General features: G+C 50.5%; 1 protein-coding gene across 2 annotated transcripts in view; it reads right to left on the reverse strand.

Moving 5' to 3' along the window:
* The window catches only part of KIFAP3 (kinesin associated protein 3), a 1,278,226-nt gene that overhangs the window by 1,129,033 nt on the left and 131,642 nt on the right, over positions 1-17,551 (reverse strand). The gene's annotated exons all lie outside the window — the stretch shown is intronic.

Raw genomic sequence — 17,551 nt, forward strand, 5'->3', positions numbered from 1 at the left:
AATCTAGTCAACCATAGAAAACATAAAAGACATGCTCATTATATCTCCTGCAATCAAGATTGAACAACCTTTTGAAAGCCACTGTTTCATTAATGAGTTGGCAAGGCAGTGATATTGCATCATTGGTTTATTCCCCACGGAACAATATCAATCTCTTCTGCACAACGCCCTAGAACCTAGGGTCTATTAAACATTTCCAATAAGCGTGCATTTCCATTCATTCCTAATCCTAGTACTTTCCATCTATCTCATGCTTCATTTATTTAGGAAGTTCGATCAAATAATGTCAGTCTGTATATTATAGGAGTGAAGTTGCAATGTTAAAGATTGTATTTTCATTTTTTATGTGAAATGTTTTTATAGTAGAGATATGAAACATATTGGGTCACCTGTCTATCTAGTTCCATTCAATTTCACATTACAGTTTGCCAATTTACTGATTTGTAATGTTAACAGGTAATATGTTTTATTCCCCAAATGAATGCTGGCAACACCTCAAGACTAGCACAATTCTTATGTTCTGTAAAGAGGGAGGTGACAAAGAAGAATAAACAACATTATCGATATAGCTCTCATCGGACTTCCCGCTATACAATCCATTTAGCTGTGACAGCGAAAAAGATCCAGCAGAAAAGACAGAGTTTAGAGGAGATGGCAACTACCTGTCAAAGAAGTGTATAGTGGTTTTAGGGGTTTATGCACAGCTGCCATCTCTCTCTTGGAGCAAACGGATCAAAAAAGCTGCACGATGACTCAGTTGGGAGCTACTTTTGACTTTGCCAAAGTTCCCAGATTGAACTAAATCTATTTGACAGAAGGATGACAGTTCTCTGCTCTTAAGTATGCTTTGGAAGCTTTTGAGGTGACTCTTTGGATAGGTTAGACAGAATTAGCCCGTGGACTTAGTGGAACTGTCAGAGAACGACTGGAGGAAAAGGATGCAATCCACAAGAGAATAAGGCTGTGCTTGATTCAATATGAATACCTATAAAGGGTTATGAGATTCCAGGGATGGACTATTTAACATTTCGGGACAGGGTGCTGTGCGTCAATGCGGTTGACTCAATGTCCCTCGAGGGCTCCCATCTCCATTTAGATTAGCTCCCACCGCTTGTTGGATTCAGTTCTGCTTTTACATCTTCCTCTTGCAGAAATACCAGCATCAGAGAGTCCCAGACAGCACCAGACTTTGAAAGAGTGTAAAGTGTAATGCCTGAAAATTCAACAGCGGGTAGCCTGGGAGGGGCGAGGATGAATACATGGGAGGAACATCCAGATGAAAGAACGTTAACATGGGTATGCAACTTGTTCTTCGAATAGATTGTGTCATCCCATGTATTCCTCATCTTGTGATAAGACTCCCAAAGGAGCGTCAGGTTTTGGAAGAGGGAGTAAGAATTTTCAGACTTAAGATTTGTCTCATGGATTGAATGTAGGTCAGCTTTCCCAAATCCTCCTTCCTGGCTAGAGGATGAATCCAGACAGTAAAGTTTAGTAAATGTGTGAATGGTTGACAAAGTGGCTGCCACACAATTCTTTTATAGGCACCCATCTTTGCAGAGCATTTGGTATTGCCATGCCCCTTGTGGAATGACCTCTCAGGCCTTCTGCGGAATCTCTCCAGGCCAATGTGTCGCATTCTGTAATTGCAAGAATTATCCATCTCGACAAAGTTTATTTTGTAACTGGAAGACCCAGATTTTGTCCAGTGTATCCAATGAAAAGCTGGTCATGATGACTTATTTTTGCCATTCATCAAACGTAAAAGCTCAAAGCCCTTTTGGGATCAAGTCTATGAAGCTGTTCCTCTTCTTTGCCAGGATGAGGAGGCAGATATAATGTAGGAAATACCATTTGTTGGGATAAATGAAAATCTGATACATTTTTTCGGCAAAAAGAAGGTTTAACCCTAGGAAGAACCTTGTCCCTGTAAATTGTGGTGTATAAAGTAGAAATATGATTTGTTTTTAAGGTGCAATTCTGCTATAAAAAGGATAGCAGTGAGGTACAACTTAAACTTCATTTTTGGGCACTCACAATTTTGCACTTAAGTTTAATGACCTTTAGTTGTAATAAGAAAAGTGGATAGGATAAAATAAACAGGAGTTGGACTTATTATTTAACTCAAGTAATATAAATTCAGAGTTTCAACACAAAAAATATTCTTTCAGTTTTCGATGAACGTAGCCATGAAAGAGCTGCCACTACCCTAAGCAAGGAGAGGGACAATTGTGGTCCGACAGAAATTCAGCCTGCTCAGTTGACACTCTAAGCAGGAGCCAATACATCCAATGAAAAAATAGATGCAAAGGTTGAAGGAAAGTCTGGAGAATAGGAAGCATATGAAAAGGTGGCTAATGTATTTCAATATGAGGAACTAGAGGGATAGATTTGAAAGGATTAAAATGTGAGGGGGATCCCTCAAAAAGGATCCATCAGTGTTCACCAATAGTTTGGTGGATATCTCAAGACCCTCAACAGGACTAGACTAGAAATATGTGAATATAATGGCATACTAAACCCAGTTAAATTAAAAATAGATTTTACACAGTGTGCAAAATACTTTGCACAGACAGACTTATCACACTGTTAAGCTTACGCAGGGCGCACTTATATCATGGCTAAAGGATAATGAGCACAGAATCCGTATACAGCATGAGGAGTCATAAAAGAGCCCTAAAGATTGACAAAAGGATGTTGTAATGGAACTGCTGGGTTTTTTAAATCAGAATGCAAAATGGTAATGTAATATGTAAGGGTGCAGAAGTAAGGTTCAGACACAATGGTGGAATGTGTTTCGGTATAAACGTTTATTAAATGAGAAAAGGTTAGAAAAATGCATCTCCCTAAAGCTAAGAGGGGTTTCCCTACATCAAAGGAAACTAGTGACATTGTCTGAAAATAAAGAGCGTCACTGTCGTGTCAAAAAACCTGCTTCTGTCCCTAAGGAACACGTTACTTACCTGTAACTGTTGTTCTCCAGCATGGGTCTGGCATGGATTCACATGCTCATGAATATTCCCCGTCGTCAGGCTGGGAATCCTCGGTAAAGAAAAAATCAGTATCAGTTCAGTTTCTGATCTGTCTTTCTTAGTAGTAACCAATCACTGATCTCTGGGTCATACTGCCCCCAGCCAATGACTGCCCTCTACCTAAGCCCCTCCCCTGGCAGCCATCTTCAGATTTGGTAGCACGTAAAGTGGCAGTATGACCAAGTGAAGAGCCGCAGAGGGGAAGGAGGGTTCGCATGTGAATCCATGCCAGACCCATGCTGGAGAACAACAGTTAGAGGTAAGTAACTTGTTCCTTCTCCAGCATGGGGTCTGGCATGGATTCACATGCTCATGAAGGGAATAGTTTCTTACCTGTAACTCCATTTCTCCAGCATTGGTATCTTTCATGGATTCACATGCTTAGAATATTCCCCGTCGTCAGGCTGGGAATCCCCGGTACATTATATAGACCCTTTCCCGTAGGAAAACTTTTTCGACGCTTATGCGTCCTATCCACCTCGTTTTTTATCATGCGTGCCCGCGCCGTCAGGACGCCATGATATAAATACAGGACCCGCCCCCGCGCTCCCTCAGATTTCGGCCCCCAAAGTAGTGGGGGAACCGGTTTGCATGTCCAGGGGAGGCAGGAGGGCGCATGTGAATCCATGAAAGATACCAATGCTGGAGAAATGGAGTTACAGGTAAGAAACTATTCCCTTCTCCAGCATTGGATCTTTCATGGATTCACATGCTTAGAATAGATTACATAGCAGTACCATCCCTAGAAGAGGAGGCGTGCATGCAAACCCGCATACTTCTCACAATGACCGTTCCCTATGGTCGTGTACACATCATTAATCATTAGCATAGAAAAACAGACAATATTGAAACACAATTGCAACAGGATATAACCCCTCAGCCGGGGCTTACCTTATTGGAATAGGTGTCGAAGCACCGCCTGTCCCATCCGGGTATCTTCGGCATGTTGTTGCGACAGGCAGTAATGGCGGGTAAAGGTGTGTGTAGCCGCCCAGGTAGCCGCCATGCAGATGTCCCCCAGCGGGACTCCAGACCACAGCGCCGTCGACGATGCCGCCGCTCTAGTTGAATGAGCTCTTGGCCGTCGTAGAAGAGGCTTCCCTGCCTTGGAATGGCAGTACGAAATGGTAGATGACACCCATCTTGACAGTCCTTGCTTTGAAATGGCCTTGCCTTTAGCACCCAACCCATAGGCCATGAACAACTGCCTCGTTTCTCTGAAAGGTTGCGTGCGATGAAGATAGAACTTGAGAGCCCTTTTTACATCCAGTGTGTGTAACGTACGCTCCGCTCCCGAGCATGGTTCTGGAAAAAACGTAGGTAAGACAATAGAGGAGTATTTATGGAACACTGACAGAGCTTTCGGTATGAACTGTGGGTTAGTGGCTAGGACCACCTTGTTCTTGAAAAAACGTAAGTACGGTGGGTCTACCATTAGAGCTTGGATTTCTGAAATACGTCGGGCTGAAGTGATGTAGACCAGGAAGGCCAACTTCCACGACAAAAACTTTAGAGATGATGATGACATTGGTTCAAAGGGAGGTTTCATAAGAGACGCTAACACCAGATTGAGGCTCCACGCCGGAGGAAATTTCTTCTCTGGAGGAAAACTCCGAAATAGGCCCTTAAAGAAGTGCTTAATCAGGCGGTCGCTGAATAATGGTGTGGAATGTCGTTGACGTGTAAACCTGGAAATGGCGGCCAGGTGTACTTTTATCGACGATACCGATAGGCCCTTTTGAGCTAAGAACAGCAAGTATGGAAGGAGCTGTTCCGGCTTGATCGACTGCGGAACCAAACCTGGTTGATCCGAGCACCACTGACAGAACCTCCTCCATTTGTACGAGTATGAGGTGTTTGTGGAAGGTGCTCTTGCCGCTTGCAGAATACGCCGACATTCCTCCGGAATCGTTAGCTGACCAAATTCAGCGAAGTCAGGAGCCAGGCCGTCAATTTGAGGCTGTCCGGGTCGTGATGCCAAACAACCCCCTCCTGTCGAGACAGAAGGTTGGGGGTCCTCTGGAACCTCATCGGTTCCGCCGCCGCTAGGTGCATTAGGTCTGAAAACCACACCCGTCTGGCCCAGTACGGGGCCACCAGAATCACCCGACATGGGTACTTGAGGATCCATTGCAACGTCCTCCGGATAAGGGGAAATGGAGGGAATGCGTACAGGAATTTGTTCGTCCATGGAAAGGAGAACGCATCCCCCAGAGAGCCCTGCTGAGGCCATCTGCTTGCATACTGCAGGCATTTCCTGTTGTCCCTCATCGCGAACAGATCGATGGAGGGATGTCCCCACTTCTTGAATACGTGTTGTATTTGCTGGTCGTTCAGCACCCAGTCGTGAACATCGTTCAGTTCTCTGCTGAGGGCATCGGCCTCCACATTTCTCACGCCTGGCAGGTGGAACGCCAAGATTTGCATGTTGTGTTGCAGTGCCCAATGCCAGATTTTTTGTGCCTCCGTCGACAGGGACCTGGACCGTGTCCCTCCTTGCTTCCTCAAGTAAAACATTGTAGTTGTGTTGTCCGTCATGACACGCACCACCGAGTTCCTCAACTGAGGAAGGAATGATTTTAGAGCCCATCGCACTGCTCTCAGTTCCAGCAGGTTGATATGCAGGGAGGACTCTTGTAGCGACCACCGGCCTTGTACCTGCAACGTATCCAGATGAGCTCCCCATCCGCTCAACTATGCATCCGTCACCACCGTCTTCTGGAACTCCGGTTCCACCAGAGGCATTCCTTTCGTTAGATGAGAAGACGCTTTCCACCAGCAGAGTGCTTGTACTAGTTGCTCGTCGACGACCAGTCTGTCGGACCAGCGACCTTGACTCTGCGCCCAACGGTCTGCTAGAAATTCCTGGCAAGGCCTCATAAACAGACGGCAGTTGTTTATCAACAGAATGCAGGATGACATAGTTCCTAGCAGGGACATGTATCTGCGCACCGATACCCTGGTACCGCATTGCCATTCCGACGCCTTGCTTTGTAGTTTCTGTACTCTCTCGCTGGATGGTCTCACAAGGTTTGTTTGCGTATGAAACTCAGCTCCTAGAAAAACCAAAGTCCTCGAAGGCTCTAAGGAGGATTTGCTGAAGTTTATCGAGAAGCCCAGTTTCTGTAAGAGGGACAACGTGGCCCCCAGACTGTTCCGTGTTTGTTCCGTGGACGAACCTCTGACCAGCCAGTCGTCTAGATAGGGATAGACGTGGTGACCTTCCTTTCTTAAATGGGCCTCTATAGGGGCCAGACACTTGGTGAACGTCCTGGGGGAGGACTTGAGACCGAACGGTAGGACCTTTTACTGGAAATGCTTTCGTCCGACGACGAACCTTAAATATCTCCTGTGTCGTGGACGTATTGGGATGTGAAAATAAGCGTCTTGAAGGTCCAGCGACGACAGGTAATCCTTGGGTTGCACCGACCTGATAACCTCCTGGAGCTTTAGCATTTTGAATTTTAAGCTCTTTAGCCATTTGTTGAGTACCCTCAGGTGGAGAATGGGCCTCCATTTTCCATTTGGCTTCTTGACAACAAAGAACCGGGAATAGACTCTGTTTCCTTCCTGTGCCACAGGAACCTTTTCTACCGCTCCATTTTTTAGCATAACCTCCACCTCTTGTCGCTGGGCCGAAAACACCGGCGGAAGACGTGGAGGTTTGTCTTTGAATTGTAGCGCATGACCCATGCGAATCGTGTCCAGGACCCATCGATCTGTGGTGATGCATTTCCATTGGTCGATAGGATGAGAGACTCGGCCCCCCAGGACGTTCCGAAGGCCGTCATTGGTTGCCGGTTTGCTTGCCCTTCGTCGAAGAGGAACCCGAGCCACGTCTTCTGGAGGCTTGATAATCTCTACCTGTTCGTGCCGACTGGGATGCACGTCTGAAACCTTGTGAAGAGTACGAGGACCTGTTAAATCCACGGTCCCTAGAGGCTCCAAAGCGGGAGTTTCCAGAAGCACCCCTGAATGGGCGAAAGGAGCGAAAATTTCTACCTGTCTGGAGGGCTCCCAGAGACCTAGCAGTATCCGTGTCTTCCTTCATCCCCTTCAAGGCTTCATCTACCTTTTCTCCGAACAGATGTTCTCCTTCACATGGCATGTCAAGGACTTTGTATTGGACTTCGGGACGGAAAGTAGTACATTTGAGCCACGCTTGTCGATGAAGTACTACGCCATGATTGATCTGTTTGAAACCAGACTCTGCTAGATCAACTGCAATATTAATTGCATGGTTCGAAGCCTCTTCGCCATCTCGTACAAGTAACATGGCTGCTTTTCGGTGTTCTTCTGGCAGATGTTCTAGGATAGGGGCTAGTTTGTGCCACATTTCTCTATCGTATCTTGATACGATAGCCAAAGAATTGGCTGCCCTTACCGTCGTCGCGCCAACTGAGAGCACCTTTTTTCCAAAGGCGTCCTGCCTTCTGGCCTCGCTTTCTGGTGGGGTCGAACATTTTTGCTGTACTCTAGCCTTCCTAGCCGCTGCCGCCGACACCACGGAGTCTGAGAGAGGTTGTGCCGTTAGACATTTTGGAGTGGACTCCGGAGCTTTAAACTTTTTCTCAATACGCCCCTTGATAGCTGGCTCCGAAAACGGATGGCGCATCGTCTTGAGGCCTTCTTGCCACACGTGGTCCAGAATTGGGATGGCAAAAACCGATTTTCTCCTTTGACCCATATGATCTAAGAGAAAACAGTCTTTCTTTTATTCCTCAGGAATCAAGCCGAACTCGGATCACGCCTTTCCCATCATGGCGTGGAAGGCTCCCACATCATCCGGAGGAGACGGTTGTGCCTGGCTTCTCGTAGACTCTACCTCCACATCCGAATTCCATGTTGGGTCTCTCGACGGTGACAGGGAAATGTCTGACCCTGAGTCACCCTGGATAGAATCAGACTCCGATAGCTCACCCTCCTCCTGCGCTCGAGGACGATCCTTTATCACCTGGGAGGCCGATGGGCTTTTGGTCGTCGAGCGGGCTGTGTTCGTCGACGGAAGGTACAGGAAATAGCGACGATGAGGTCCCAGGTTGAGGGATCTGCGTATCCAGACGCTGTAGGAGCTTCTGCAGCGTATTCAGTACATCCAGAGACAAGACCGTCTGGGGGGTCAGCAACGTCGAGGATAGAGGGACCATACCCCCACTCGCCATCGTCGAAGTGGAAGGCCGTAAGCCCAAATCCGACAGCTGTAAAACCATGCCACATTCCCCTTCCGCCGACAGCGCCGACAAGGCCGTGTCCGGCTGCAGTAAGACTTCAGGGGGAACCGGGTCGTAGACCTCTGGTTGCCAAGCCATAGACTGAGTCGCCGTCGACGAAGGAATCCTCACCGCTGCAGCCTGAACAGTAATAGGCATCGTCAACGACACCGGTGTCGACGAGCAAGTAGCCAGCTCCGTGACTTTAGACTTGGAAGCCGATTTCGATGCCGATTTCCCGGCTGAAGAATCCCGACTCATGGAAGACCTTTGACGGTCCCCTGAGGAGGATTTTGACGTCGCTTGCCTCACCGTCTTAGATAATGAGGAGGAGGACTGTGTGATGAGGAAGACCCAGCATTCTTCCCCGTATGCTTGTCATCAGGGAGGTTGTCGACCGGCCGTACCTTCTTCGAGGGAGGTTCCGACTTGCTCCTGGAGGCCGTTGAGCCAACTTCTGATGCCGGATAGGCACCCGCTCCATCGTTAAGCCAGTCGACCAACCTTCTTTTTCTGTCTTTAAGGGTTTTTTGGGAGAAACCCTGGCATATCTCACATGTATCCGCCGTGTGGTGCGGGTGGAGACAGTAGATACAATCCATGTGGGCATCAACTTCATAGACTTTTTTGAGTCCACATGTCGCACAAGGGCGAAATAACGCTTTTCCAGACATAATTCTTCAGAATATAACGTTGCCGAAGCGAAAGAAAAAACCTAATTTCTACTAGTAGTAACCACGAGGATCCCACTACTTTGAAAGACGGTTGAAATCTGAGGGAGCGCGGGGGCGGGTCCTGTATTTATATCATGGCGTCCTGACGGCGCGGGCACGCATGATACAAAAATAGGTGGATAGGACGCATAAGCGTCGAAAAAGTTTTCCTACGGGAAAGGGTCTATATAATGTACCGGGGATTCCCAGCCTGACGACGGGGAATATTCTAAGCATGTGAATCCATGAAAGATCCAATGCTGGAGAATATAAGAATACATAGCAGTATACACATGCACAACCACGGGAGGTGGCAACAGGCTCAACATTAAGCAATACAACAACTCAAAATTAAGCATCTCTTACCTTCTCACCAGGCTCACCTTAAGCGGACAGGTTGCGCAGCACTGCTTGGCTGACCCTGGACTCCTCCCTGGAGTCCCGATCGCCACAGTAGAATCTTGTGAAGGTGTGCGTCGACCTCCATGTAGCAGCCCTGCAGATGTCCAGCAGAGGCACACCAGACAGGAAAGCCGTGGTAGCAGCGATCGCTTTGGTCGAATGGGCTCTCGGACGGCCGGGCAGCGGTCAGTTTGCCAACCGGGATAACAGTGCATGATGCAGCCAGAGAGCCATCTGGAAGTGGAAGCCTTCGAGAGAGCCTTCCCTTGATTCACAGGTCCAAAGTTCACAAACAGCTGTGATGTCTTCCGAAAACTCTTCGTGCGGTCCTCGTAGAACGTCAGCGCTCTAGCTACGTCCAGCGAGTGCAGAGTCCTCTCGGCCTGCGACGAAGGCGACGGGAAGAAAACTGGCAACATCTAGGGCTTGTTGAGGTGGAAGTCCAACGGCACCTTGGGCATAAAGGAGGGGCGCGTCCTCAGCACCACCCTCGTGTTGTGAAAAGTCAAGAATGGAGGTTTGCAAGATAGGGCCTGGATCTCTCCCACTTGTCGTGCGGAGGTGATGGCCACGAGAAATGCTGTCTTCCATGACAGGAACTTCAACGGCGCTGAATGCACAGGCTCGAATGGGGCCCCCCCATGAGCCTGGTCAGCACCACGTTGAGCTCCCACGCCGGTGCAGGGGCATTCACCGGCGGGAACGATCGGACTAGTCCCTTCATAAATTCCTTCACCAGGCGATGAGACCACAAGGACGCCCGTCCTGTAGTTCTGGTGTATCGAGAGATGGCACCCAGATGTATCTTGATGGAGGCGTGAGCCAGTCCAGCTTTGGCCAGCAACAGTAGGTACGGCAATACTTGAGGGGCCGTAATCCGCAAAGGGTTAATCTCTGTGCACGGCACCAGACAGAGAACCTCTTCCACTTATGTCCATAGCACTTGAGAGTTGAATACGCCCTGGCTTTGGCAAGAACCTCTCTGCAGTCAGCCGGGATATCGTATCCTCCAAACTCTAGTGCTGCAGGAGCCAAGCCTACAAGTTCAGCGACTCCGGGTCGTGATGAAGAATGGCGCCTCCTCCTCTGGAGAGAAGATCCACGTCCGTCGCCAGCTTGATAGGTGGGGACGTTGACAAGTCCAGAAGGTCCGGGAACCAGAACTGTCTCGGCCACGCCGGTGCGACGAGGATCATCCTGCACCTGGACCTCTTGAGCTGGTTGATGAGACGGAGCAGCAACGGAGGGAATGCGTACAGGAACAGGCCTTCCCAAGGGCACGAGAAAGCATCGCCCAGGCTGTGTGAACCTGCTGGCGAACCTCTAGTACTTGGAGTTCGTCGCCGTCGTGAACAGGTCGATCTGGGGTTTTCCCCCATCGTTGAACAAGCCAATCCACCTGGTCCTGGCGTAGTTCCCACTCGTGGCACAAGCGCATTTCCCTGCTGAGTGAGTCGGAGATGTTGTTTTTTATTCCTGCCAGGTGAAAGGGAACCAGAAACATCCCCTGGGCGACGGCCCAGTGCCACAGATCCTGGGCCTCCTTGGATAGGGCTGGGGGATCTGGTGCCTCCCTGCTTCCGGATGTAGAACATCGTGGTGGTGTTGTCAGTGAAGATCCTCACCACTTTGTCCTTGAGGGACAGAAGAAACGATTTGAGTGCCCAGAACACGGCTCGTAGCTCCAGGATGTTGATGTGGAGAGACCTCTCCTCCGGGAGCCAGAGGCCTCTTGCGTGGAGATCTCCGGTGTGGGCCCCCCATCCCTCCTGGGAGGCGTCCGTCGTCACCGTCTCCCGATACGCCGGGGTCTGAAAGTCCATGCCTGCCGTGAGGTGCGCACAGGTACCCCACCATAGAATCGCCCGACGGAACTCCTCGTCGAGCGGGATCCTGTCTTCGAAGCTGCCCGCCGCTTGAATCCAGCCGGCGTCAAGGAACTCTTGTAGCGGACGCATCCGAAGTCTGCAAAGGGGCACAAGGTAGATGCATGAGGAAATCATCATGAGGAGGGACTTGATGGACCTCACTCTGGCCACGTCCGTGGCTAACAGGCGCTGCACCTTGCCCAAAATGGCCTTCGTCCTTTCTTCCGACGGAGATGCCAATCGCTCCACTGTATCGAGCTTCGCTCCCAAAAACAGTGCCACCTCCGAAGGAACCAGGTGGGATTTGGGGTAGTTGATGGTGAATCCCAGTTCCGTGAGCAGGCGGACGGTCCTCGCCGTGTGTTCGACGGCGAGTTCTCTTGACCTTGCACGGATTAGCCAGTCGTCCAGGTAGGGGCAGACGTGGATACCCTGCAGGCGCAGCCGCGCCGCCACGGGTGCAAGGCACTTGGTGAACACCCTGGGTGCCGACTTCAATCCGAACGGCAGGGCTCTGAATTGGTATTGATGTCCCTGGACTACGAATCTGAGGAACATTCTGTGTCCTTTTAGAATGGGGATGTGGAAGTAAGCATCCTCCAGGTCCAACGACGATAGGAAGTCGCCCTCCTCCAGCTGTCCCAGCACATGCTGGAGGGTGACCATCCTGAATTTCTGTGCCCTGATGTACTTGTTTAACCGACGCAGGTCCAGGATGGGGCACCAACCGCCTGTCTTCTTTCTGACGAGGAAGTACCTTGAGTGTAATCCGGAGCCTCGGCACCTCTTGGGGACGAGCTCGATGGCACCTTTCTTGAGCATCGCCCTTACCTCCAACAGCAGTTGAGGGACGTGATTCTCCTTCCTGGCCACGGGAGGAATGTGAGGACACTTCTTTTGAAATTCTAGCAAGTGTCCGCGGGCCAGGGTGTCCAGCACCCAACGGTCGGTGGAGATGGACTCCCTCACGCTGACGAACTTCGTCAGCCTGCCTCCCACCGGGGTGCTTCGGTGGGGGCCCGACGCTAAGGCTGGTTCAATCCTGCTTGGAAGAGGCCTTGCCGCCTTGGCCTCCTTGACGACGGCGGCGAGACCCTCCTTGCTTGCCGCGGCCTCTGTAGGCCTCCTGGGACGAAGAGCAGGCCGTCTGGCGGTACGTAGAAGAGCCACCAATGGATCCCTTGGAAGCTCCCTGTCTGCCTCCGGAGCTCCGAAAGGGCGCCGTTGCTGAAGGACTCCTAGGGCTCGGGCTGTCTGTGTCGGTCTTGATGGCCTGGAGGGACTCATCCACCGTCTTCCCAAACAGGTTGTTGCCGTCGAACGGCATGTCCAACACTCTGGTCTGGACGTCCTGGCGAAAGTCCGTCGCCTTGAGCCATCCTCTTCGTTGAAGGCAAACCCCGTTGCCCAGCTGGCGAAATCCGGTATCGGCAATGTCCGTTGCCATCATTATGGCGTGATCCGACGCCACCTCACCTTCCTGCAGAATCTGTAGGGCCTCCGCCCTCTTGTCGTCCGGTAGGAAGTCTAGCAGGGGAGCTATCTTGAACCAAAGCTCCCGTAACGGGCCACAATCGCTAAGGCATTGGCCGCCTTAATCGTCGCCGCCGCCGACGAGATGACTCGTCATCCCATGGAGTCCAACTTCTTGCCCTCGCTGTCCGGCGGGGAAGTGGAAGTTGAAGCCGCCGCACCCGCCGCTTTCTTCTTGGCCGCTGCCGAGACGACCGAGTCCGGCGTAGGCTGGGCCCTGAGGTACAAGGGGGTGGCATCGGGGACCCGGTACTTCTTCTCGTACCTGTTCCTTTTAGCGGGTGTCATGGGTTCTTCAGAATAGCCAGCCCCTAGTCCCAGATGTCGTCTAGCAACGGTACTGCGAGGACCGTCTTTCTCTTGGCCTCCCGTCGTTGGTAAAGAAAACCTTCCTTTTTCTGTTCCTCAGGTCAGAGCTGGAAGAGCTCAGATGCCCTGGCTATCATGGCGTGGAAAGAGCCAATTTCGTCGGGCGGAGAGGCCCGAGGGGGAGGGGGCGATGAAGGAATGTCCGTTGTGTCATTGCCGCCGTCGTCGTCCGTCCCGGTCGCTGTATCCATCGCCGTATCATACCGAGGGTCCGGCGAGGGGATGAGGGGTACACAGGCCTCGTGCAGGGTGGACTCTCCTGCGCTTGTTCGGAGGGCTTCCCGATGGTCCTGGTTCTGGATCCTCCGTCGGGGTACGTGGTAACCTCGTCCTTATCTCGGTACATAAAGATTGGATCGCCAACAAAATGGCCGCCGAGCTATCCTGGGGCTCGGGCAATGGCTGCGACGGGCGGGATGGCTGCTCCACTGGGCCCTCGTTGTCGCTATCTTCGATCACATCAGCAGGAACCTTCCCCTGGGATCGAATCTTCTCGAACCTCTCGTTGAGGCCTTAGAACCTCTCGTTGAGGCCTTAGAACCTCTCGTTGAGGCCTTTCACGGTTTCCACCGGAACCTCCTTGGAGGCTGAATCTGAGTCCGTAGTGGCCACCGCCACCGCCCCCTTTTTCCACCGGGGTCTTCACGGGGGTCTTAACGATGGGCTGGAAAGAGGATTCCCTCCGCGGTGGCAGGGAAACTCTGGGCCCCGAGGCCGCCTCCAATGGCATACTCTCTGCCGGCTTTGCCAGGGCCGCTGCGACAACCTGGATAGAGGCCTTTGCCGGGTGGATCAAGGCCCTCACCACCTTAGGTGCGTCCTGGGACTTCGCTTTGGGGGGTAGGGTCATCGCCTCGCTCCCCCTCGGCTCCCTTCGAGATCGACCGGGCCTCTCCAGAAGCTTACCCGGGTTCTCAGACTTCCTCTTCCCCGAACTAGAGCGCTGGCTCGTGGTTGATTGTCACGCCCTGCTTGGCAGCCGAAGAGCCCGACCTTTCAGCGCTCCCGGTGCCCACGGACTCGCAGTGCTTGGCCTTCTGTTGGGCCCCCGTCGCCGGGGCGCCCTAACAGGACTTAGAAGACCGCTCAGACTTTTTCTTCGCCTTCTCACCTGCTGTGCCCTTCTCCAGCCAGGCGGGGAGGCGGGAACGACGATCTTGCTTGGTCCGTTCCGACAGGTTCTTGCAGAACGCACAGTCCTTCTCCACGTGCGTCTTGTCCTCATGAAGGCAGTAGAGACATCTCGAATGCTCGCCCTCCTTGAAAACATTTTGCAATCCGCATCCCGGGCAGCTCCTGAACAGCTTGGATCCGGGCGTCGAGCTTCCCTTGTCCTGGGCCATGTCCGTTGAGGTAGGCCTCAGATCTTCTGGAATCCTCCAAGAAGCGTAACTCGACGAAAAACTTCACCCTTGAGGGGCGTAGAAGAATTCCGAAACTGGTCCCCATTATCAGAAGTAGAAACGGTGGAGCTTGAGGCTCGAATAAACCAAAAAAATGAGAAATCTCCTGAAAAAGCACGAAAACGCAGTAAAAGCTCGAGAGCTAAAGCACAAGGACTCCCAACACTTGAATGTGCGGTAAAAATCTGAGGATGGCTGCCAGGGGAGGGGTTTAGGGAAAGGGCAGTCATTGGCTGGGGGCAGTATGACCCAGAGATCAGTGATTGGTTACTAAGAAAGACAGATCAGAAACTAAACTGATACTGATTTTTTCTTTACCGAGGATTCCCAGCCTGACGACGGGGAATATTCATGAGCATGTGAATCCATGCCAGACCCCATGCTGGAGAACACTAATAATCTGAAGTAACGGTGCAGGATGATCTCTTCTTAAAGTATCAAGAGTTCTTTGTGTTCTCAATCAACAGAAAGGATCCCAGTTTCTGGAAGTAACATGTGATGAAATAAACAGTGCTAAAAAATGCAAGAGTCATATGCTACGGTTGCACTATTTTCCCCTAGAGTTCTTCTCAGTTTCCTTCCCTTTGGGCTCTTTAGACGCTTTATCCTATTAGGCAAATGTCAGTGGACAATTCACAGAGATGTGTTGTTTAGCCTCACAATTCTTGGTCTTGTCAACTTGATACAGTTTGTTTTAAAATGTAGGATTCTGCTTTACCAATTCCAGGGTCCTATATCCTTTTAATCTCTCACATGGGTGCAAGTCCCAAACTCACAATATAGATTGGTTTACTCTCCTGCCAAGCTAATATCCGCTTCTGGCGCATGTGGGTGTGGATCTCAAGACAGGCAATATAGCTTGGTGCACACTCCTGCTTGGCTAGTGTTCTCTCGCGCACTGTCTCTTTTTCACGTGGGTCACAGACTCTCTGATTCTTCCTTATAGTAAGTGCTTGCCTTTTATATGTGTGCGGGTTATCATATATGTTTGGTACACTCTTCCAAGAATATGACACCACTGTCTTGCTTATTCCTGCAGTATCGTATGTGTTTGGTTCACCCTTCTGCCAAACACCCTATTCTCTTCTCTTCTCTTGGTTACTCTCAGCTTCTCATATGGGTGTGGGTCCCAGACACGCAATTCGTTATCATATCTGTTCGGTTCACTCTCCTGCCAAACATATGATTTTTGGGGTTTCTCAGGGTCCCCTACCCTCTTATACTTTCGTTTCCATATGGGTGCGGGTTCAAGGCTTGCAATGTCCCTTCAGGGTCCCAGACACCCCAATGCTTGTATTCACCCCCTTGTGTACCAGTTTCCTGCTCCTCGGTAGATACCAGCCTTTCTCCAGCCTTTACAATGTTCGTGGATATGGCAGCTCTCTGGTGAATGGCGGGGTCTCCAGTGGTTCTGCAGGCATCCCTCTCTGCCCCGCTACGTGTCCAGTCTTGTATGCGGTTCAATGGAGCCTGGGGTGCCCTGAGGTACGTATCGGCAGCAGCCTGAATGGTCCTTCCAGCTTGGACTGCATTTGGGTTCTCCTTCTCCTCGCTTTGGGGCTTCTTTCCCCTTTGGGTTTTCTCTGCACTGCCCAGTGCATGGCTCCCACAGCTCCTCCTCGGAGGGTCATTTTCCTTCCAGTTGAGTACCTTTTAAACTCCTGCGTCGGCCCGCTGTATTCGTGCAGGCAAATGACATCTTGCGAGAAGCTAAACCGCTCACTCTGCTTCTCCCGAGTGATACTCTGACTCTCCATGATCATCTTCTTCAAAGCATTCACTTTCAACTCAGATGCAAGATACTTGGTATTCTCTTGTATTTTAGGTTTGTCAAGTATAACAGAACTCAAATGAGTATGTGTACTATTTGAAGGGGGAGGGGATTAGTTATTTTAGAAGGGGTTGGGTGTAATAAGGTGGAAGAATACTGCGTTTCTGAGCATAGTCCTCCCCAATCCTATAGGGGACTTCCCTCCCCACGTGATCCTCACTCGGTGCACCACCCCTAGGGGGACTCTTGCACTGTGGACGCACCACCCTGGCCCCATGGGAAAGGTCCCCCACTAGAGAAGAAGCGACGACAGCCTCATATTTGTCAATAGTAAACAACTTATTGGTCCCTTTGGAAACACTGTGGCAGGTTTAGGCTTAGATGTTGGGAATGGACAAGATGAAATGTTTTGAGTGATCTTTTGGTCGTCAGACAGAGGATGATTAACGGCAACAGGCCTTATTCAAACTATTTTACTCCCCTCTCCCTCCACCTCCCATGTTATTGATGTGGGGGCGTGGAGTCAAATATAATAGCAACTTCATTTGGTTTGATGCCTGGAAAGAGGGGATCCGCTGATGTGTAACTGAAGTAGGCAGCCGACTTGGGCTACACAATTCCCCCAAAGCAGTGGGATCATTGAGGGCTCAGAATTGTTCTGTCAATAATCAGATTTAAATCAAAGGATCTCTCATCAAAGATACATTAGCATCTCAAAGGGTCGTCGGCTAGCATAAAAAAGTTATGCTTTTGGATTCAGATAGATGCTGGGGTTGTGGGAAAGATGGAGATGATTGAAAGCACACATTAGGGGATTGTGATAGGGTAAGAGGGTTTAGGACCCAATTGTTGGACAGAGCTGATCTGGTAGCCATCTGATAAGGAGGTGCAGTGGTAGCTGTACTGAATTTTACAGAGGGTGGCACTCCTCTTGGCTAGGGCGTCTACTGGGCACTCGTGGTGGCCAAGAAACAGGTATTAACGCTCTAGATCAGGAAAAAGCAGTTTAGGGGGAGGACTGGATTCTCAAACACATGCACCTGTCCAAATATGAGAAAGTGATGTATGCTAGAACTGACTGGGAACCTATGTAGTTGGACACATGGCAACATTTGACAACCAGCACGCCTGAATTGTCAACTCTAAGGTGATATAGATAGGAGGTATCATGAAAGCATGTGCAATTGTCTTGTGTGTGGTCTGGGTCTTGGTCATTTTGTTCAAAACTGGAGCTCTGGCATCTAATAACA

Source organism: Ambystoma mexicanum, chromosome 1q (genome assembly GCF_040938575.1).
Source record: "Ambystoma mexicanum isolate Mex_15411 chromosome 1q, UKY_AmexF1_1, whole genome shotgun sequence".
NCBI classification, from domain to species: Eukaryota; Metazoa; Chordata; class Amphibia; order Caudata; family Ambystomatidae; genus Ambystoma; species Ambystoma mexicanum.